The sequence below is a fragment of the Staurois parvus genome, unplaced genomic scaffold (assembly GCF_062004578.1).
Source record: "Staurois parvus isolate SC_StPar_1 unplaced genomic scaffold, SC_StPar_1.0 ptg001688l, whole genome shotgun sequence".
Taxonomy (NCBI): Eukaryota; Metazoa; Chordata; class Amphibia; order Anura; family Ranidae; genus Staurois; species Staurois parvus.
Window position 1 is genome coordinate 222,909 of NW_028319484.1, and position 23,907 is coordinate 246,815.

At 39.6% G+C, this 23,907-nt stretch overlaps 1 pseudogene; it reads right to left on the minus strand.

The window, feature by feature from the left end:
- LOC149434749 (uncharacterized) overlaps positions 1–23,907 on the minus strand; it is a 120,769-nt pseudogene that overhangs the window by 94,257 nt on the left and 2,605 nt on the right.

Genomic DNA, 23,907 nt, shown 5'->3' on the forward strand with positions numbered 1-23,907 from the left:
TGCGGGGAGGACACCACGAGATCGAGGGACAGGTAAGTGCCTGTCTTTTAAAAGTCAGCAGCTACAGTTTTTGTAGCTGCTGACTTTTATTTTTTTTATTTTCACTGGAACTCCACTTTAATGTATGAAGATATTATTTGTACTGTACAAATTACAACCTGTACGTTACCTCTAAGGGTTGTACCCCTTCTGACTTACTGTTGGTGAGTCCTGCAATCACATTGTTATGAGCTCCTTGTAAAACTATTATCTCTTTCCAATAAAATCTATGAACAAGAGAAGATATGGACCCCACAATTCCTCTATATACTCCACAATTCTCCCATGTGGACACCTCGTAAGTGGTTCTCCAGTATAGACTCCCAGTTTGGGGAACTCATTTAGAAGAAGCCATCAGCTAGAATCAAACTCACTACTTCATGGTGAAGACCAAGGAGGCCTAGCAATACCAAATGCTAGACTTTATATTATAGCTGCCCAACTTCAACATCTTACCAGGTGGGACTTAGTAGACACATTAGATCCCATCCATCGGTTGCTACTTCCATCAGATACAGATTTCACATCACTCTCACACTTGTTAATGGGCTTCAGATGGCACCAATGGGAAAGGCATGATATCTCATATATTTATTCCAGTCTTTTGACTCTTACTGAAGACTTATAGAAAGAAATGGGAAACAGAGAAAATAAGAGAGAGTGGTGGGAGGTGATTGTGACCTCCATACCTCTCATCTCTCTGTCCTCTTCACAGAAACTCAGTCATTTCTTTTGCATAGAGCTTTCAGGACTCCAGCTTATTTGTTCAGCTAGGACAGGAGGGATTTCCCCTTATGACCCCAATTGTAGTGGTGATGTTGGGGATTTGATACACATGTTTTGGAGATGTCAAAAATTATTCAAAAAGTGGATAATTATGACCAGTATTATAATGTTGGTGTTCAATATTCCTCGGGTGTGCCTCTTGGTGTCAATAGAGGAGGAATTATTTACACCTCCTCCTATTACAAGTCATATAGCAATAGTGAGGCTGCTTGACCACAAAAAATATCACGATCTTGGCTATCATCTCAAACTCCCAGCAGACAACAGTGGATTGAGCAGGTGATTTCCACATTAACATCATAGGTTTTTAAAACTTTAGCTTTTTTAGCCCCATAGAAGGAGAACGAGCCAGTTATATCCTACTGAATGGTGACTACATTGGAGACCCATACTTGGGGTATGATCCTGTAGACACAGGCCTCATTGATCGGTGTCAGCTATCTATGTATGTACTGGGGGGAGTTACTTGCCGTGTACAGCTGAATTGTTCTAGGCTGTTTCTTCTTTTCTCTGTTCATTTGTTTATAAAAGGTAAAAGTGACACCATAGACAAAGCAAGTTATTGTTCTGTATGATCTGTAACAGTGCCACAACTGCCTATACGTGAGAATGTATGACTCCATTGTCTGGGCTGAATGTTGGGAATACTGTGCACACTTATAAACTTTCTTAATAAAATCTATTTGATTATAAAAATACTGTAGATAATGCTGTACATATTCTTTCTATTCATAAGATATATTTAGTAATGAACATTAAAAATAGAAAGCAACTTTATGTAGCCCTTTATATAGAATTTTAAATTTAATTTTTTTTTTTTTTGTATAGGTGGATTGATGAATCTAGATTTCGGTCATGTTGGTCTTCATGAATACAGCTGAGTCACATAGAAAATAAAACACATGGGTGTCTTAATTGACTGAAAGTCTTTATTGCAGCTCACTGGAGGATTCACATGGGATACAAGTCATATCTGTGTTCTAAAAGTCATGGTTTGGATCCTCTTCCACATTGATCCAGCAGGAGAAAAGTAATTTCAGTGTTCTGGAAGTTACAATTACTTTACACTAAAGTCCAACCCAAGTATACATAAGAGGAGTCATTTCAAACTACTTCTTGTTTGGAGATTTTACAATGGAGAGAAAATATTTCACACACCAGAAGGTTCCCAATGGAGGGAAGCCATATCATTGTTCTGAATGTGGCAAAACTTTTACAAGGGAGAATGACCTTATAGTACACCAAAGAGTTCACACTGGAGAGAAGCCATATCAGTGTTCTGAATGTGATAAAGCTTTTACAGTGAAGTCACATCTTATCACACACCAAAGAGTTCACACTGGAGAGAAGCCATATCATTGTTCTGAATGTGATAAAGCTTTTACACAGAAGTCAAGTCTTAACACACACCAGAGGATTCACACTGGAGAGAAGCCATATCAGTGTTCTGAATGTGTTAAAGCTTTTACTGAGAAGTCACATCTTATCAAACACCAGATTGTTCACACTGGAGTTAAGCCATATCAGTGTTCTGAATCTGATAAGGCTTTTACTCTGAAGTCACATCTTATCATACACCAGAGGAGTCACACTGGAGAGAAGTCATATCAGTGTTCTGAATGTGATAAAGCTTTTACAGTGAAGTTAAATCTTATCAGACACCAGAGGAGTCACACTGGAGAGAAGTCATATCAGTGTTCTGAATGTGATAAAGCTTTTACTCTGAAATCAAATCTTATCACACACCAGAGGAGTCACACTGGAGAGAAGCCATATCAGTGTTCTGAATGTGTTAAAGCTTTTACAGTGAAGTCAAATCTTATCACACACCAGAGGATTCACACTGGAGAGAAGTCATATCAGTGTTCTGAATGTGATAAAGCTTTTACAGAGAAGTCAGATCTTATCAAACACCAGAGGATTCACACTGGAGAGAAGCCATATCAGTGTTCTGAATGTGATAAAGCTTTTACTCAGAAGTCAAGTCTTATCATTCACCAGATTGTTCACACTGGAGAGAAGCCATATCAGTGTTCTGAATGTGATAAAGCTTTTACACAGAAGTCATATCTTATCCGACACCAGAGGATTCACACTGGAGAGAAGTCATATCAGTGTTCTGAATGTGATAAGGCTTTTACTCTGAAGTCACATCTTATCATACACCAGAGGAGTCACACTGGAGAGAAGTCATATCAGTGTTCTGAATGTGATAAGGCTTTTACTCTGAAGTCACATCTTATCATACACCAGAGGAGTCACACTGGAGAGAAGTCATATCAGTGTTCTGAATGTGATAAGGCTTTTACTCTGAAGTCACATCTTATCATACACCAGAGGAGTCACACTGGAGAGAAGTCATATCAGTGTTCTGAATGTGATAAAGCTTTTACAGTGAAGTTAAATCTTATCAGACACCAGAGGAGTCACACTGGAGAGAAGTCATATCAGTGTTCTGAATGTGATAAAGCTTTTACTCTGAAATCAAATCTTATCACACACCAGAGGAGTCACACTGGAGAGAAGCCATATCAGTGTTCTGAATGTGTTAAAGCTTTTACAGTGAAGTCAAATCTTATCACACACCAGAGGATTCACACTGGAGAGAAGCCATATCAGTGTTCTGAATGTGATAAAGCTTTTACTCAGAAGTCAAGTCTTATCATTCACCAGATTGTTCACACTGGAGAGAAGCCATATCAGTGTTCTGAATGTGATAAAGCTTTTACACAGAAGTCATATCTTATCCGACACCAGAGGATTCACACTGGAGAGAAGTCATATCAGTGTTCTGAATGTGATAAAGCTTTTACTCTGAAGTCATATCTTATCACACACCAGAGGATTCACACTGGAGAGAAGTCATATCAGTGTTCTGAATGTGATAAAGCTTTTACACAGAAGTCACATCTTATCACACACCAGAGGATTCACACTGGAGAGAAGCCATTTTAATGCTCTCAATGTGACAAAACTTTTACAGTTAATGCCGGTCTAATCTATCACCGGAGGATTCACAAATCTCAGCATAGATTAAATTCTGGAAGAAAAGAGATATTAAAGAAGTTTCAGGTGTCACAAGTTAGTTTCACATCTCCAATGTCATCCCACAAGCTAGAGAAGAAGGGAAAAGATAAAATGTTACTTTAAAAGAAACAAACTAAAATCTGAGCAAACTGGAATGTAATGATTGGATGAACTGAGTTTAGTGCTTATCTCCATCAATACACAACTAGAAGGGATTTCAATATTTTATCTTTTGACAATTTTTTAAGATAAGCATCAATAACTGAACAGCTTCCCTCGTGATTCTCATCTTTATCTTTTTTTATGGAGCTTTGAATGAACATGCAATGCATTTTCATGATACACCAACTGAGTTGTGTTTCCATGCATTTTCTTCATTTCTGGATCCTGAGGTAATACATGACCAACACTGCCTCAGTACCAGAGACTAGGATGGGGTCTATTGTCATCTTACCAAGTCTCTGAAGCCTCAGTGGGAGAGTCCATTCCAGGTTCTTCTGACTATTGATACATCATCAGCCAGGCTTGAGGTCTCCAGCTAAGCCCACCTTGTCCACTCCTCCCATTACATGTTCCATCTCCTCTCCCATTATCAATGCCTTATTTCCACATTTCATCTCCTCTCATTATTATTATTATACAGGATTTATATAGCGCCAACAGTTTGCTCAATGCTTTACAATATAATGGGAGACAATACAGCAACAATACAGTTAAATACAAGAGGGATAGGAGGGCCCTGCTCCTCAGAGCTTACAATCTAGGAGGGAGGGGCTAGTGGTACAAAAGGTACTAACTGTGGGGGATGGACTGGTTGGAAGAGTAGAAGATTCTATTATTAGCTGAGGGCAGGATAGGCTTCCCTGAAGAGAGAGGATTTCAGAGATCTCCTAAAAGTTAGCAGAGTAGGCGATAGTCTGATAAATTGGGGTAGAGCATTTCAGAGGATGGGGGAAGCTCTGGAGAAGTCCTGGAGATGAGCATGGGAGGAGGAGACAAGGGAGCTAGAGAGCAGGAGGTTGTGCGAGGAGCGGAGAGTACGGTTTGGGTGATATTTGGAGACAAGATCGGTGATGTAATTTGGTGCAGAGTTATAAATGACTTTATATGTTATTGTTAATGTTTTGAATTCTTTTTTTTTATTCCAAAAAAGTTTTATTGAAATATGAAAGGCTTAACAAATCATATACAGATCGCAGTCCGCGAATGTACCTCTTACATGTTCTCCCGTATTGCAGACGGGACCAAGACATGTAATTAAATTGTAGATCATCCTGAAACAAAGTCCTACAATAAAGCAGATGCATAATATGTAACAGTAGAAATAATGATAACAGTATGTGATTTAGAGAAGTACGCTGCACACTAGTCCACTGTGTAGGGAGATCTCGGATAACAGGACTGTGAAGAGTAAGACAAAAGTGTCATTTCAAGGTATATACGTCCAATGTATCCGTATCCAAAAAATGTAGGTTAGTTTTGTAGATAACCGTCACACCTGTACATGTATGAATACTCTGTTCCTTATGAAATATATGATTAAATAGAGTATGAAAAAGGTGTGAGAGAAAGAAAAGAAAAGAGCACGTAAATGGAAGAGGAATATGAAAAGTAATATCATATTGGGGTGAGGGGGGAGCACAAAAAACAAATATATAGGGAAGAGAGGAAGGAAGAGAGAAAAAAAAAGGGGGGGGGTGGGGTTTATGATTAAGTAAGTGCAACCAAACCAGTCACATCAATAAGCAACGACCAAACTGACACAGATTCTATCTTTAATTTAGGATACGGTTCGGTTAGACTCCATCTACGGAGTTATTCCTGAGGTGAAAGCTTTCAAGGTTTTCCGTATCTCCAAATCTCTTCTTGTTCATTCCTTCATTAAACCATGATAAGTATTAGTAGTTTGGAAGTGAGTCCAACAAGCCCAAGTCTTCCTGAATCTCTCGGGGTGTTCCTTTGCCACTGAGATCAGCTCCTCCATTTCCGCGATCCTGACGATCCTAAGAAGCCACTCTCGCACGGTGGGAACATGGTCTGATCGCCAATGAACAGGAATACACTGCTTTGCTGCGTTTATCATATGTAAGGCAAGCGACTTACGATAAGTCCTTACAGGAAGTGAGGAGTGATGGAGTAAGAATTGTGCTGGGGTAAAGTCTAGGGTGTATGTAGTTACTTGTGCGATTATGTCCAGAACTTTTCTCCAGAAGGGCTGCAGCAGCGGACATTCCCACCATATATGTAGAAGTGTACCTGTTGCCTGGTAACATCTCCAGCATAAATCCGGAACGTTAGGATCAAATCTATGAATCACATACGGAACTCTGTACCATCTGGAAATTAATTTATAGTTGCTTTCTTGTGTAGAGACACATATGGAACCTTTATGCATGTGATCATAAATGTGGTCCCAGTCCTCTGGTGACATTGGAAGTTGTAGATCACGCATCCAGGCCTCACAGGTCTTCTGAGATTGAGATGTATTGGCACTTTCAAGATAGGAATAAAGCTTGGATATCACATGCCTCTGGGGGAAGTCTGTAAAGCAGAGTTTCTCAAATGGAGTAAGTGGCCTTGAATAATCCTTTAGATGTGGGGAGTTTCGTAAAAAGTGGTGGATTTGTCTATACATCCAAGGCGTTAGTGTAAGGGATGGCCACGCCTTTGTAACGTCTTCTCTAGATAAGAGCTTAGTATCTTTGAAGAATTGACGTACTGTTAGATTATCTTCACGGTTATATCCGGCGAGAAAGGTCGGAGACATCCCTGGTAGAAAATCCGGATTCATTTTGATCGGAGTTAGAGGGCTCGGAGAGGACGAAAGTTCTTTTTTCTGGAACAGCTGAGAGCTACAGCATAAAGTGGTACCTATAAGTGGGTGTTCCCGAAACTCAGAAGGAATGTGAGAGGTTTTCAGCCAAGGGGAGGTGGCAAGCGGTATCTTTGAGAAATCAGCCTCCACACCAACCCAAACCTTACGAATGTGGTTCGTGGTCCAATCTATTCTAGCTAGGTGACGAGACCTGTAGTAACTGGTAATATCCGGCAATCCAATACCTCCACTCGTCTTGGGCATAGTAAGTTGGGTAAAGCTAATTCTTGGGCATTTATTATACCAAAGAAAGGAGGTACAGAGCGTTCTATATGATTTAAAGAAGGAGTTTGGTAATTGAATTGGTATAATCTGCAGTAGATATAGTATTCTAGGGAGCACGTTCATCTTAAGTATAGCTGCTCTACCAAACCAGGAGAACCAAGGTTTATTCCATGTCTGAAGGTCTTTGGTGATGTCACGTAAGAGGGGCAAAAAATTTTTGCCATAGAGTTCCGTAAGGTGGGTTGGCAATTGGATTCCCAAATAAGTGATAGCCTCAGACTGCCAGGTATAAGGAAAATTTGATTTTGCTTGTCTAATCAAGTCTGGAGTTAATGAGACATTAAGAGCTTGGGATTTAGAAAAGTTGATTTTCAAGTTGGCCAAATACTGAAATAATTTGAAATCGTGTAGCAAATAAGGTAACGTGATATGTGGGTCTGTTAGAAAAAGTAGTATGTCATCGGCAATGGTGTGTGCAGAGATATGTACAATGTGTAGTGTGATTGATGTTTTCCTACATAACCGCACCCAACCCTTGCAATTGCTCATGTATACGGGAACTGGGGGCTTTAAAATGTGTTTTGTGTGTTTTTTCATTTACAGTGTGTTACTTTACACTTTTCTTTTTCTGAACTTTATTATTGCCATATAGGGGGTTAATAGCCTCGCATGTGATAACATATTGCTGGTCACAGGTCCTCTTTAAAGAAACACAAGAGGTCTATCAGACCCCTAATGTCACCTCTGGTCCCCAAAAAAGATAGTCAAGCACAAATCATGTTTGATCAGCTCCTTGAAGACACAAATGTACATCTGCCAAATCTGTATCTGAGTAGACCATAGAAGCAGCATTAGAAAGAAATGTGAGCATGGCTTCAGTCAGGTGATGGTCCTGGTGGTCATGGTCTTGTTCTCCTTCAGGTCCTCTCACCTTGTAGATGGTGACATGGACTTGTTGTGTGGGAATGAGCAGGAGGGGCACAGGGTTTTCTTGTACCCAATCAGCTTGTTATGGATAAAAGATGAAAGTGTCTTCTGGGAAATTACAGGGATTTGGATGTTTAGAGGGTTACATAAGTGGGTGGGGCTGGTATTAATGAGGGGCGTGTCATATGTTAATCAGTTTCTTAGCATAGATGATATAAACGGTATAAATAGATCCTTGAAATGTAAACAATCTATCTCTTTCCTTCTGTTGTTAAAGTGTCACATATATATGATGAATAAAGTTGGATGATATTTTCACCGCACAGTACCGTGGTCTGGGTTCTTCTACAACACATCCCCCCAAAAATGTCCTCTTCCAGTTCTAGGAGTCTGGTGGAATGGGACACAAGCTGATGGTATCTCTTAGGCCCCTTGTACATGGGGGGTCCGGCCCCTGTGGGTGCAATGCTGGCATTATAATTCACCTGGTAGGCACAGGTACAGCGTCCAGCCTGTCAAAGTCTACACTACAGCTGGACGGGGCTCAATGCTGCACCACATTTACCTCGTGTTTATGGAGAAATGACCGCCATCCTGATCAGACAAAGCATAGAGCAGATGTAGGCTGATGCAGTCTGCTTCTTCCACTGTAGGTGGCGTCAACCAGAGTGACATCCCAGCCTGGAGAGGAAGTCGGGGGACACTTGGCTTCTCTGTGGTTTCCCGGTTCCTGAAGACGGCGTGGAATGAAGGGGTCCATGGAGTCCTGGGGACATTTTTACATATTTTTTTTATTTCTTGTTTACACCTTTTTAAAATCATTTTATTCCTGAAGATCACTAAACCCCAAATCTGATGTATTCTTTGATAGCAGACACCCTATATAATCCAATGTTGGGAGTTGTCATTTTCTATGTTACATGATATTAGCACAACAGTTTATGAAAGGCAACATTTCAGGAACAATATAGTAACGTTTATTTCTGAGCACATAAATGCAATTCATGACCTATTTTCTGGTGAAATATAAAAGATGAGGTTGTGCCGAGGAAATCGGATTCCCAACATGTCAAGCCGTAACACTGTGTGCACTTGGAACGCTTTAATAGCCCCTCCAGGTCATCAGTATAGAGTTACACAGGAGCACTGGTGCTCCAATCATTGCTCTCCCTCCGGCGTGTGCGCTGATATGTAACGTGTGTGGGGATCACTGTGTTCCTATGTATACACCCCAATGTGCGTGTTTTTGTAGGTGTGTGTGGGGGGAGGGGGGCTCTAACATTTTTACATAATTAAAAAAAATGTGTCTCTTTCTATGCTTAAAACTTTATTTATTTTGTCCATAACTTGTATTGCTATCATGTAGGGGACCAATAGCCTCCTATGTGATGGCATATAGGTGATAGGTTCTCTTTATGGAGACCCCTGGGGTATATTAGACTGTAGATGTCTCCTGTCTACTCCACTGCAGATGATGGAACACAGACCACCTTCCATCAGCTACTTCCCCCAGCACTGATCCCAGAGAATGACAGCTCCAGTCCAGGAAGTGATGTCATCCATGTCATACATGTCACTTCCTGGTCTGTGTACAGGAGGTCCACTGAGTTCCCGCCACCCTTCCCAGTGACACCCACCATGACAGGACCATGCTCTGCTGTCCGGTGGCGGGGTCATGGCACATTGCAGCAATGTTCATGGAAGTAACAGGCGAATTCACAGCCATTTGTATCACTTCCACATGAAATCAGACTTTACTAAAGTCCTCACACTCCCGGCTGTATAGTGGTGGGGAATGCGCAAAAAATAACAAATCTGTAGCATTGTTAAAAATCCAAATCACCAGCAAGTGGCTGCAGGTTCATATTTTACCACCCCCTGTTGGATTTTAGACACATATAATACTTCTTTTAGTGTCTTGAGGCGATTATGAATGAAAGAGCCGTTGAAATAAAAATAAAGTGTGATTTTATTCTATCACACAATGGTGTCAAATAACAATGTAAAGCGTATCATGAACAGTTCCATGTAGATAAAACTACTGTAGAAATATCAAGCTGAAGTTTAAAGAAAAAGTCACCATTTTTAGTTATTGAAGTCCGGCCATGTGCTGTTCTGTCCTTCATGTTCTTGTCCTTCTCATGCTCTACTTGTCCTTCCAGACTTTGTGAAGAAGCTGGAAATAGATGGAAGTGACGATATTTGTCTTGCAGCACGCACCTGTTGTTTTCTCAGAACGTCCTAGACATGTATGTGTGTGTGTCAGAGTGTCGGTGTTAGCGTGTGTGTGAGCTCCCGTCCTCTGTCCCTTATATGCAGAATGAGTGTGTCATAGCGAGAGATTCGTAATACCTTGTATGGCATAGAAGGGAGGGGACGACACTCACAGAATGGTTTTGATGGACAGGAACATATGGATGCTGATGTACATAATATTGTAAGCCGATGATGTAACCTCAGCTATTCATATTTAAATGATAATATAACTTCAATGTATAATCACTAATCTATATATGTATCAATATTAGAAACGTATACTAAATACACACAGATACTATTAAAATACATAATGTAATAGTACATCTATAATGAGTCCTCCTAATACCCTTGACATATACTAGAGACTTCTAACCAGCTATGCCTAAATATAGTCTTCAGCTGGTTTAGCTGGTCTAGCTAACTTACCCATATTTACTGTCTCAGCTAACTTACCCATATTTACTGTCTCAGCTAACTTACCCATATTTACTGTCTCAGCTAACTTACCCATATTTACTGTCTCAGCTAACTTACCCATATTTACTGTCTCAGCTAACTTACCCGTATTTACTGTCTCAGCTAACTTACCCATTTTTACTGTCTCAGCTAACTTACCCATATTTACTGTCTCAGCTTAACTTACCCATATTTACTGTCTCAGCTAACTTACCCATATTTACTGTCTCAGCTAACTTACCCATATTTACTGTCTCAGCTAACTTACCCATATTTACTGTCTCAGCTTAACTTACCCATATTTACTGTCTCAGCTTAACTTATTCCTATTTTTCAGTCTCAGTTATGTCTGAAGAATTGTAATACTACCATTTGTCAAAAGACCATTCACACATATTAATATTAATTATGATTAATCATAAAAACCAAATATTTTGCAAGCTTGCCATCAATATAAGTGCCGAATCATAATTTTGATTTCTAATAAATCCCCCTTATTATGATTAGTCCATCATTAATTTTTAACCAATTCACACTTCATTCATGGCCCATACACACTGCCTTATTCCAAATGATCGTACATATTCTTCATAACTGGACCAACCAAAAATAACTTTCCTTCAAAACTCTATACCTTATCTTCAGTTTTTCTTACTATAAAAATTCTTAATCATAATGTTAATTTTAAATGATATATGATAATAATATAATAATAATAATTAAATGATGTAATAATAATTAATGTAGTATATTTCCATATTTGAATAATATTTTAACTCTCTGGAAATATACTTTCCATTCTAAAATGTGTCATAAGTTTCTATTGCTCATACAAGAGTAATATGTTTCTTAACCTTTTAACAAAAGATATTCTATTAACTGGAATAAGTCTGTGAAGTATTAGCTAAAAAATATTCAGTATATGAATATGTAAAAAATAAAAAATAATAATAATATTATTATCAGAATAAGAGGATGATTAAAATGTATATGTGACCTATAACAATATTTTCAATAATAAATGATGTTATCACTAATAATAAATAGATTTCCTCTTGATGAATCTTTTCTTCATGCAATGTCTATAAAATATCTTCTTTAAGTTCTGTAAAGTAGAAACATTTTTGTTGAACGTGATAAATCAGTCACAAGTGTGAAGTATTAAGCTCCTGTTCAATCTTCTTCCCATATGAAGATCTCTTCTTTAACGTCCAAATTCCTACACGTTGGCTTGTAGGAAATTGTTACGCTTCATATTTGATTTTAGATGCCATTTCTGTAAAGAAATGCAGTATCATTACTTTGGCACAAACATTGCATTATTCTTGCACCTTTTTTCAACAAATATGAAAGATTATGGAACAATCAGTTTATGAAGTTGGAACACATATTGTGAAGTAACATTACTTCCTATTTCCTTTTACAGAAAACTTCTATATATCAATCAAAATACTGTCCTAATCCTGTCTAAAATGACCTAAACTAGAATACAAAAGTAGTGTGATATTTAGGTATGACAGGACGCAATATTTCATCATAGGTCATGACCGCAAAACCCTGTTTTACTAAACAAAGAAAGGTTTTGTATCACCCCAGAGATGACAGGTTTATGCCTTTGTTCTCATCCCTATAATATTAGAAATATGCGTGGCTGTTTTCTGTGCTGATGTCATTATTCTGGTCTTAGAGTGTTCTTCAGTAATACATGTGTTGCTGTGAATGTGAGGTGAGACTTGTCTGATACAGCTGTACCTATCACAATGTGTTTGGCTAACAGTGCTCTTATCCACTGAGGATACCTTTCACCACATTCTCTGAATGTATCTTCCTCAAGAATTCTTCTTAGTGAACTGTCAGGAGACTGTAATATGATACTGTGTGACTTCACTGTGCTTTCTGTAGCTTTGATTGCATAAAAGACACTCAGCCGTTGCAGTACCTCAGGTGTAAAAGTTCTTTCCAATGGTGATAAATCTCTGGAGAAGTAACTAATTAGTCTCTCATTACCTTCTTTTAATTGAGACAAAGTTACTGAAATTGCATTATCAGATACATGAGTTTTCACAACAAAAGGTGCATTGGAACAAACCTCAATTGTATCTAATGCTGGCGCATTCTGCAAATCCTTTTTCAACACTTTTAAAGCATTATTCTCATTTGGACCCCATTGGTCAACTAAGTTATTTTTACTCTTCAAAAGATGATATAATGGCTTAACTTTCTCTGCGAAACCATGTATAAACTCTTTGCAATGATTTATGTTTTTCAAAAATTGTTGCAATGATTTTTGTGTTGTAGGAACTGGAAAGGCAGTGATAGCTCTGACTGTTTCTTGTAATAATTGTCTCTTTCCTTGACTAATCTGCATGTGAAAGCATTTCACCTGACTTTTCATCAGCTGAACTCTTTCCGGGTTTAATTTTAGGCCTGCATCCTGTAACAACATAAATAACTCAGACAAAAGAGTAATATGTTCATTAACATTCTGCGTACTTCGCATAATTGTATTTACATGCTGAAAAATGCATTCTGGCCTTGAAAATGTTGATAGAATTTTTGCTATGGACTCATGGACTACACCATCACTGATGTCTAAACCAGCTACTAATCGAGTGAATGCATAGGTCTCTTTCTGAAACTTAAAAGCTAGCTTGTATTGACAACTTTTAGCTAAGAGGATCGAAAAATGACTGTTATCGATTTCCAAAACAGAAAACACTTTGGATTCGGCCTTTAAATGTAACTTGATATTAGAATGATCCGGAACAACTGCTTTGTTATTTGTGATATGTTTATTCAGTGTCCTGAAGTCAACTGACAAAGAATATGAATTGTCAGCATTTTTGATAGGCCAAATACAGTTTTTTTTACCACTGATTGTGTTTTCTTTAAAATGCCAAGTTGTACAAACTCTTGAATAATGGCAGAAAGTGGTCCTATTGATTCTTGTGGTAACTCATACTGATTAAGGGGTATAGGATATTTTCCTTCAATATTCAATTCTGTATCTTTCAAAGTTCCTATGTCATTTTTAAATTTTGACCACAAACTTGGAAAACGTTGTACCAATTCTTTTAAAGCACAATTACCATCAGTATCGGGCCATTTTTGTGCTGTAGACATTTTAGAGTTGAAACCAACATCACTGTATATAGAAGGATCCATTAACATTGATTTGGGCCTAGATGGATTCCTCCAAATAACTTTGGTCATAATATCAATAATCCACTTCTGCTTATTGATAAAATCAATGCCAAGAATATTCTCGGTGGCATTACTATACCAAATATCAATGTTAGTTTTCACTAGCCCAGGTACTTCAAATGTTACATTAGGCACCTGTCTAGCAGTGGAATGACCTGTATTATTAAAACCTTTTATATTACACATGGGTGAATTTGGTTTCACAGGTACGTTTTCTCTGGTAAGGCTAATCTCAGATCCGCTGTCAATCAGAAATTTAATCTTTTTACCATTTAGTAATCCTTGTATAAATGGTCTTCCATTGTCATCCAATACAATTGGAGCTACAAATTCTAACAGTATTGGGGATGAATGTGGACGTGATTCTACTTTTGGAACTGGTAATAAACCATTTGTGTCAGTGACAGCCCTTCTCACCATGTTGTCAGAACAGTTGTTTCTAGTCAAAGTATGAATCTGTGTAACTGTTGAGGCATAAGGCAATTCAGTTAAACGTTTATCATTACACAACACAGCAGGTTGTACAAAAGCTGCATTTTCACTTTTTATTTCCATTTTCTTTATTTGTGAGTCAAGTTTAAACTTCCAACAATGCCGTCTGATATGACCTTGTTTATGACAGTGAAAGCATGTGGTATTCTCTTTATGACTCACTTGCTTGCATCTGTCGTTGTCATTCTTACTGGGACTTGTGGTACCTGGCATGGCTGCTGTCTGACTATTTTTGTCACTTTGAATCACAGCTACCTCGTAAGTGAGATTGCTATTTTTCAATTTTCTCCGGATTTTGTCAATGAAACTTACTATGTCATTCAGATTTTGTTTTTCCTCTGCTATGACAACGGTTACTGGATCAAGATACTTGAATTTCTTTACAAAAGCTTTGATCATAGCTGAGTCTTCCTCATTTTCTACTCCAAATATAATTTTATATGCTTTGGAAAACGTATTTTTAAACTCAAAAGGGTCTTCGTCAGCAGTAGTCTGAAGTAAGTCTAGCATTTCTACAGAAGGTACGTCTTCACCAGTTGAACATAACAGCAATTGTTGCAGTCTGTCTGTCGCGTCACTATGTTTTTTCTGATATTTATCGTTAATAACAGAATTTTTAATTTGAGACATAAATTTAATTGGTAGCCAAATGGAAATAAATAATTTATTTCATGATTTGAAAGCTGATGGCATTTGACATGCATTTCATACATTTCCATGTTGCTGTAGATATCTTTATCTGAATCATAAGCAGGGATGTCTTTTAAAACTTTCATTCATTGATTATGTATTTGCAACTTAAGTTTTGCAGTTTTACATAACAATTCTTTATGTTTAATTTGTGTTTCGTCATCAGAGTCAATATCCGAACTTTCAGAGATATCGGACAGCCGTGGCTCTGATCTTGAATCACTCTGTTTGTCATCTGTGTTTATCATGGCAACCTGTTTACTGTCATTCTGCAGTCTTAACAAAAGATTTGTCTTTGAATCAATTTGTTCCTCAAGATTCTCTATGTAATTACAAAAAATGTCACAGTTTGGGCAACTAAGAGCATCTTGAGACAAATTTTCATGTATTTCTGTATTCTGTACAGTACTACATTCTGTCTGTTTTAATGTACAAGCTTTTTTAACAGATAAATCAACATTCAAAATTCAACATTTTGTTGCATATTCTTACTAAATTTAAGATGTTAGATATCTTTTTACGCTGTCTGTGCACAGTAAATCTAGATTTATCTATCTGAATATTGGCCTGTAAACATTCATTATACATATAGTGCCATAGCTGATTGTCTTCAGGATATAAAGAAACATCTTTAAACTCTAGCTTGCTTTCATTAACTAAGTCATCAATAAATTCCATAATTGTTACTCACCAAAATCAAAAGATTTTCTCGTTTGACCCGGCTCAGTCACTGGACCTCTCGTCCACGTCTGTTTAATCGCCTTTTCTGCTAGCTTCTTTTCACCGTGCTTTTCCCAGACTTGACAATCACAGAATTGTGCGTTCTCCCCCTTATCAAGGAATGGAAAACCGGAGAAAAAACTTCGGCGGAGGCTGGCTCACCAAAATGTTGGATTTTAGACACATATAATACTTCTTTTAGTGTCTTGAGGCGATTATGAATGAAAGAGCCATTGAAATAAAAAATAAAGTGTGATTTTATTCTATCACACAATGGTGTCAAATAACAATGTAAAGCGTATCATGAACAGTTCCATGTAGATAAAACTACTGTAGAAATATCAAGCTGAAGTTTAAAGAAAAAGTCACCATTTTTAGTTATTGAAGTCCGGCCATGTGCCGTTCTGTCTTTCATGTTCTCCTTGTCCTTCTCATGTCTTTTTGGGAGGAAACCAGAAATAGACGGAAATGATGATCTTGTCTTCAGTAAACACCTGTTCCAGCTTCTCATACGTGTGTGTGCGTGTATGTCAAAGTATCAGTGTTAGTATGTGAGTGTCTCCCCTCCTCTGTCCCTTATGGACCTTTTTATGCAGAATGAGTGTGTCATAGCGAGAGATTCTTAATACCTTGTATGGCATAGAAGGGAGGGGACGACACTCACAGAATGTTTTTGATGGACAGGAACATATGGATGCTGATGTACATAATATTGTAAGCCGATGATGTAACCTCAGATATTCATATTTAAAGAATAATATAACTTCAATGTATAATCACTAATCTATATATGTATCAATATTAGAAACGTATACTAAATACACACAGATACTATACAAATACATAATGTAATAGTAAATCTATAATGAGTCCTCCTAATACCCTTGACATATTACTACCAGAGACTTCTAACCAGCTATGCCTAAATATAGTCTTCAGCTGGTTTAGCTGGTCTAGCTAACTTACCCATATTTACTGTCTCAGCTTAACTTATATATCTTTTGGTCTCAGCTATAATTGAAGAATTGTAATACTATTGGCTTCAGGCGTCTATTCAAACATATTAATATTAATTATGATTAATCATAAAAAACAAATAATTTGCAAGCTTGCCATCAATATAAGTGCCGAATAATAATTTTGATTTCTAACACTGTGCCTTACATCACTTCCTGCCTGTGCCTGACATCACTTCCTGCCTGTGCCCGACATCACTTCCTGTCTTTGCCCGACATCACTTCCTGTCTTCCATAGAGATTTCCTGTCTCTGTAATTGTGTGATCACCACCTCGTGGAGCTCAGAAGAACTGCAGTCCAAGAAATGTCACAAGAAAATGAAACCAAACTGTACGATGACAGCAAGATTTATTTATTTCTACTTCAGCTCCGGAAAGTTTTACCCCCTTCATGACCGGGGTATTTTTTGCCATTCAGCACTGGCAATTGTGCGGTCATGCAACACTGCACACAAATTAAATTGATATCATTTTGCACACAAATAGAGCTTTCTTTGGTGGTATTTGATCAGCACTGGGGGTTTCTTTTTTAATACAAATGATATTTTTGATGAAATCCTTTTGCTTGGTAGACCTATATTAGTTTATAGGTCCATACTATGAGGTGAGCGGCCATCCTTATCCATAGGTGGAGGTGCAGATTTCACGGGGGAGCACTGCAGTCTTTCTGGAGCACATTCTATATCAAACACCTTTATTCTAGCACAACATTTAAATGAACTGTTCCAATTATAAGGACTTTTATTGTATATTTTATATGTATATATGTACATGAATATGGCGTGTATGAGATAGAGCAACACTGATTTTCAGATTGGATTAAATGATATCTTCTACTTTGTTATAAAACATATCCCATAAAATCTTCATTCTTCATACATGTAGTACAACGTGTATTCTGCTCCGTGTCTTTGGTAGAAGCATAGCTGAATCCGTGGATATTGATTGGTCTGTGTGAAGTTATGGCGTCTACAAACTATGGGATATAGAATGGAATTTATGCAGCTTTTACGTCGCTGTTACTTTCTGACTGCCGATCACATTTCTTGAGGCAGTAAAATGCCCGGACCTTACAAACATCCCCAAATGTCCCCTTTATGGGAAGGATACATCCCAAGGTATGTGCTGAGAGGCATGTTGTGTCCATGGAACATTTACAGTTTTTGCCATAAGTTATTGGAAAATGAAAAACAAAATGTAATTCAATGAGCTTTTTCTGGCACACGCCATGGGGAGATGTGGAATTACACCCAAAACACATTCTGTTACTTCTCCCCAGTATGAGGACACCACAATGACCACCTTAAGGAGGCTTAGGCAACCATCTTAGGGTGCCAGGATAGGGGGGTGGTAAAATATGAACCTGCAGCCACTTGCTGGGGATTTGGATTTTTAACAATGCTACAGATTTGTTATTTTTTGAACATTCCCCACCACTGTACAGCCGGGAGTGTGAGGACTTTAGTAAAGTCTGATTTCATGTGGAAGTGATACAAATGGCTGTGAATCCGCCTGTTACTTCCATGAACATTGCTGCAATGTGCCCTGACCCCGCCACCGGACATCAGAGCATGGTCCTGTCATGGTGGGTGTCACTGGGAAGGGTGGCGGGAGCTCAGTGGACCTCCTGTACACAGGCCAAGAAGTGACATGCATGACGTGGATGTCATCACTTCCTGGACTGGAGCTGTCAATCTCCGGGATCAGTGCCAGGGGGAAGCAGCTGATGGAAGGTGGTCTGTGTTCCATCATCTGCAATGGAGTAGACAGGAGACATCTACAGTCTAATATACCCCAGGGGTCTCCATAAAGAGAACCTGTCACCTATATGCCATCATATAGGAGGCTATTGGTCCCCTACATGATAGCAATACAAGTTATGGACAAAATAAATAAAGTTTTAAGCATAGAAAGAGACACATTTTTTTAATAATGCAAAAATGTTAGAGCCCCCCTCCCCCCACACACACCTACAAAAACACGCACATTGGGGCGCCATAGGTGATGGAGCCACTTCTGCTGTCAGCTCTGCTATACCATCAGTGGTGTCATTGGTTATCTGATCCATGACTCCAGTACACCGGTTCATCTTACTTATCTTAGATTACTTAGATTCCCCATCCCGTCTATGAAGGGCTCACTGCATAAAACATCTCCACTCCAGAGAAAATGTTTCTTCTCACTGGAAGGCCAGGGGAGGATTGGGAGAAATTGAGGCTTTCCCTTACAGATATGGGGGAGGGGCAACATCACCTAAAGTACAGCTATGGGTGGAATTGAAGGGAAGACATTTTAGGGTGCTTCTTCCACACAAGAAGCAATATCATCTGGAAGAACTAGGAATCCATTGGACCAATGGAGATTAAACATTCTGCAATACATTGAGACACCATGAAATGTTAATGGCCTGTGATTGGCTCTCCTATTGTTAGTGAAGTGAGACTCCCCTTGTCGGTGTCATTAATGGAAAGAAACCATGTGAAATGTTTCCCCCAAAACCAAAAAGGTGACCCCCCTGGGTAGGTATCTATCCTATCATTCCAAAAAACTAGTAGTTGTGAGTCAATATAAAGCACTTAATACTGTTTTTAATTGAATATATAGATATGTACGTATTTTTTCTTTTTTTCTATTTTTGTATATACATTTTTTAATAATTTTGTATTAAATCTTATTGTTAAAAGTAAATGTGACCGACTTCCCTGTTGCCAATTACATGCACAGTCTATATAGCCGACGTATACAGGGTTGTTAAACAGTGGATATAACAGTTACATGTTTTCACATAAACAACATCACAATTAGCAACATTGTCTCAATTTGATCAATACAGCTGTCCGTAATGATAGCTATAAAGGTTTGGCCCCAAAAAGATGGCTGCAACCATACATACTTCAAGAAAATGGTGCCAAACTATTATAAAAGAAGTCCAGGCACGGTGAGTGTCCTATCACATCCCCCGGGCGAAGTCACGTGACCCTGTGGCGCAACGCGTTGGGGAGGGGCTTTGACGTCACCACGGCAACCCAACTTCAGTAACGCGGCGAAAGAGAGTGTGTGTAGACACACGGAGGAAGCCTGTCACATCCGCATTTAGCGGTTTTATCTATTACAAAGCGCATTGAAATGATTGACATGTGAGTGCATATAGAGGGCATTAAATACATCTTTTTATTAAAACGATAAGGCACCAAATATCTCTTCTTTCTTCCACTATACTAACGAGGAGAAAAATAGGGCGATGGAGCCACATCCAGCATCAGAAGGAAGCAGAGATCATCATGTCCATACAAGCACATTAGTGACCAATCCAGGAAAACCCAGGGGAGGTCCAAAGGATCTCATCAATACAAACCTCTTAAAAGCTGTGTCAGCCCAGCAATAGGCTAACAAGAAGGTGAGCCCATAAAAGGGTCAATATTCAAGCAAGGATTTATTTCTACAGTTCCTTATATACAGCAATTACTATTGTGGACACGAATAGAATACTCCGGTATTATTCATAGACTTTGGACACCATTTCATTTTTGGATTCTTTTTCATCTTTTCATTTTCAAAATTTTATGATTATATTTCATTAATATTTTTTATTTTTATTTATTTTTTTATATATTTTTCTATTATGCATAATTATTATTCATTTCTTATTTAAAAAAAAAAATTCACACATATATATCCAGAAAATCTTTTTGCTGTACTTTAGAAGGATTTCTCTTATTTTTTCATATGTAAATTATTCATGATAAAATCAAGCCAGTGTTTATTAATAACAATCGAATATATAGTTTATATACAGTGGGGATGGAAATTTTGGGCACCCCAGCTAAAAATTTGTATTAATATGCATAAAGAAGCCAAGGAAAGATGGAAAAATCTCCAAAAGGCATCAAATTACAGATTAGACATTCTTATAATATGTCAACAAAAGTTAGATTTTATTTCCATCATTTACACTTTCAAAATAACAGAAAACAAAAAAATGTCGTCTGCAAAAGTTTGGGCACCCTGCAGAGTTAATATCTTGTACTGCCCCCTTTACCAAGCTGAGACCTGCCAGTGTCATGGATTGTTCTCAATCATCGTCTGGGAAGACCATGTGATGTCAATCTCAAAGGTTTTAAATCAGCACCATGGGTTCTTCTAAGCAGTTGTCTAGAAAACTGAAACTGAAAATAGTTGACGCTCACAAAGCTGGAGAAGGCTATAAGAAGATAGCAAAGCGTTTTCAGATGTCAATATCCTCTGTTTGGAATGTCATTAAGAAATGGCAGTCATCAGGAACAGTGGAAGTTAAAGCAAGATCTGGAAGACCGAGAAAAATATCCACATTAGACTTGCTCCACTAACAACATGAAGCATCAGGCCCCGACCGTTACAACCTTGGCAGACTGATAACACCAGAGATCTTAAATGACATAGTCATGCGCTGGAGCGAATGTGGCGTAAAACCAAATCTCACCAAGCATTCACCCGATATAAATCTGCTTTCTTCACATACAATTCCTCCCTCCATGCTGCCAAACAAGGTTTCTCAGAAGCCCGTCTCACTACCTGCCCCCTGGATCCTGTCCCCTCACAACTACTATGGTCACCTCTTCTTCCATCCTATGCTCCCTCACATCTTCAATCTTTCCATCTCTACTGGTGCCTTCCCCTCCCCTCTAAAGCATGCGCACATCACTCCCATACTTATTATTATTATATTATTATTATACAGTATTTATAAAGCGCCAATAGTTCGCTCAGCGCTGTACATTACAAAGGGGGACAGAACATGTGACAGAACAATACCAATACAATGCAAAACATGAGGGGATTGAGGGCCCTGCTCTTTCAAGCTTACAATCTAGAAGGGACGGGATAGTGGTACAGGAGGAGATAGCTGTGGGGGATGGAGTGGTAGAAAGAGTGGAGGAGGTCGGTCAAGTTAGCAGGGGGTAGGCTTCCCTGAAGAGATGGGTTTTCAGGGTGCGCCTAAAGGAGAAGAGAGTAGGTGATAATCTGATGGGTTGGGGAAGGGAGTTCCAGAGGATGGGTGACACCCTGGAGAAGTCCTGGAGGCGGGCATGGGAGGAGGAGACCAGGGAACTAGAGAGAAGGAGGTCTTGTGAGGAGCGGAGTGTGCGTGCTGGGCGGTACTTGGATATTAGGTCAGTGATGTAGTTCGGGCCAGTATGATGGACAGCTTTGTACGTCAGTGTTAGGATTTTAAATTTGATCTGTTGCGCAATCGGAAGCTAGTGGAGGGATTGGCAGAGGGGGGTGGCGGAAACGGAGCGGTTGGAAAGGTGAATGAGTCTGGCAGCCGTATTCAGGATCGACTGAAGCGGGGATAGCCGGCGGCGAGCCAGGCCAGTGAGGAGGGAGTTGCAGTAGTTGAGTCGTGATATGATGAGGGAGTGGATGAGCTGTTTAGTGGTTTCTGGGGTTAGGAACGTGCGTATTTTGGCGATGTTGCAGAGGTGAAGTCTACACGAGTTTGTTAAAGATTGGACTTGGGGCTGGAAGGATAGGTTGGAGTCCAGAATGACACCAAGTACTCTGGCCTGAAGGTTTGATATTGGCGTTGTTGGATGTGATGGAGAAGTCAGTGGGGGGTGGGGTTGGGGCTGGGGGGAAGACAAGAAACTCGGTTTTGGAGAGATTCAGTTTAAATAAGTGGAGCGACATCCAATCTGATATGTCGCTCAGTAGGTGTGTGATTCGGGCAGAGACCGAGGGGTGAGGTGGGGGGTTGAGAGATAGATTTGTGTGTTGTCGGCATAGAGGTGATAGTTGAAGCCGTGAGAGTGTATGAGTTGGCCAAGAGAGGAGGTGTAGATGGAGAAGAGAAGGGGCCCAAGGACAGAGCCTTGAGGGACCCCAACAGAGAGGGGGAGTGAGGGGGAGGTGGTAGCACTGAAAGAGCGTTGTGACAGGTAGGATGAGAGCCAGGAGAGAGCAGAATCTCTGAGGCCGAGGGAGTGTAGTATTTTGAGGAGGAGGGGGTGGTCAACTGTGTCGAAGGCCGCAGAGAGGTCAAGGAGTAGGAGCACTGAATAGTGGCCATTAGCTTTGGCGGTTAGAAGGTCGTTGGAGAGTTTGAGTAAGGCGGTTTTGGTGGAGTGTAGGGGACGGAAGCCAGACTGTAGGGGATCGAGGAGGTTGTTGTCGTTGAGGTTAGAGCAAAGGCGGATGTAGACGAGGTGCTCGAGGAGTTTAGATGTAAATGGGAGCAGGGAGATAAGTCTGAGGTTGTCTGAGCCCTCCCTGGACCCCACCAACCTGAACAACTTAAGACCCGTCCCCCTGCTCTTGTTTACCTTTAAACACTTAGAACGCTTAGTCTACAATCGCCTGAGCTCCTAACTCACCAACAACAACCTTCTTGACCCTTTACAGTCTGGCTTTCGCTCACTACATTCCACTGAAAGTGCCCTACTAAAACTCACTAATGATCTACTACCTGCTAAACCAATGGCCACTACTCCTTACTCTTACTACATGACCTCTCCGCGGCTTTTGATACGGTTGACCATCCCCTCTTCCTCAAAAAACTCCACTCTCTTGGCCTCCAAGACTCCGCTCTCTCCTAGTTCTCCTCCTACCTATCACAGTACTCCTTCAGCAATACCTTTAACTCTGTCTCCTCCTCTCCACTCCCTATTTCTGTAGGGGTTCCTCAAGGTTCTGTCCTTGGACCCCTACTCTTCTCCATCTACACCTCCTCCCTTGGTCACTTGATAAACACCCATGGCTTTAAGTACCATCTCTATGCTGATGACACACAAATCTATCTTTTTCCTCCTCACCTCATCCCTTCAGTCTCCTCTTGCATTACTACCCTACTAAGCGACATATCGGCATGGATGTCACTCCACTTCCTCAAACTCAATCTTTCCAAAACTGAGCTCTTAGTATTCCCCCCAGCCTGTGCCACCTCCACTGACTTCTCTATCAAGATCAATAACACAATCATCAGTCCCTCCCCTCATGCCAGGGTTCTAGGTGTAATCCTAGACTCCCATCTGTCATTTAAGCCCCAAATCCAATCACTCTCCAAATCTTGTAGACTTCACCTCCGCAACATCTCCAAGATACGGCCGTTCTTAACCTCGGAAACCACTAAGCAACTTATTCTCTCCCTTGTTATATCTCGCCTTGACTATTGTAACTCCCTCCTCATTGGTCAACCTCATCGCAGGCTATTCC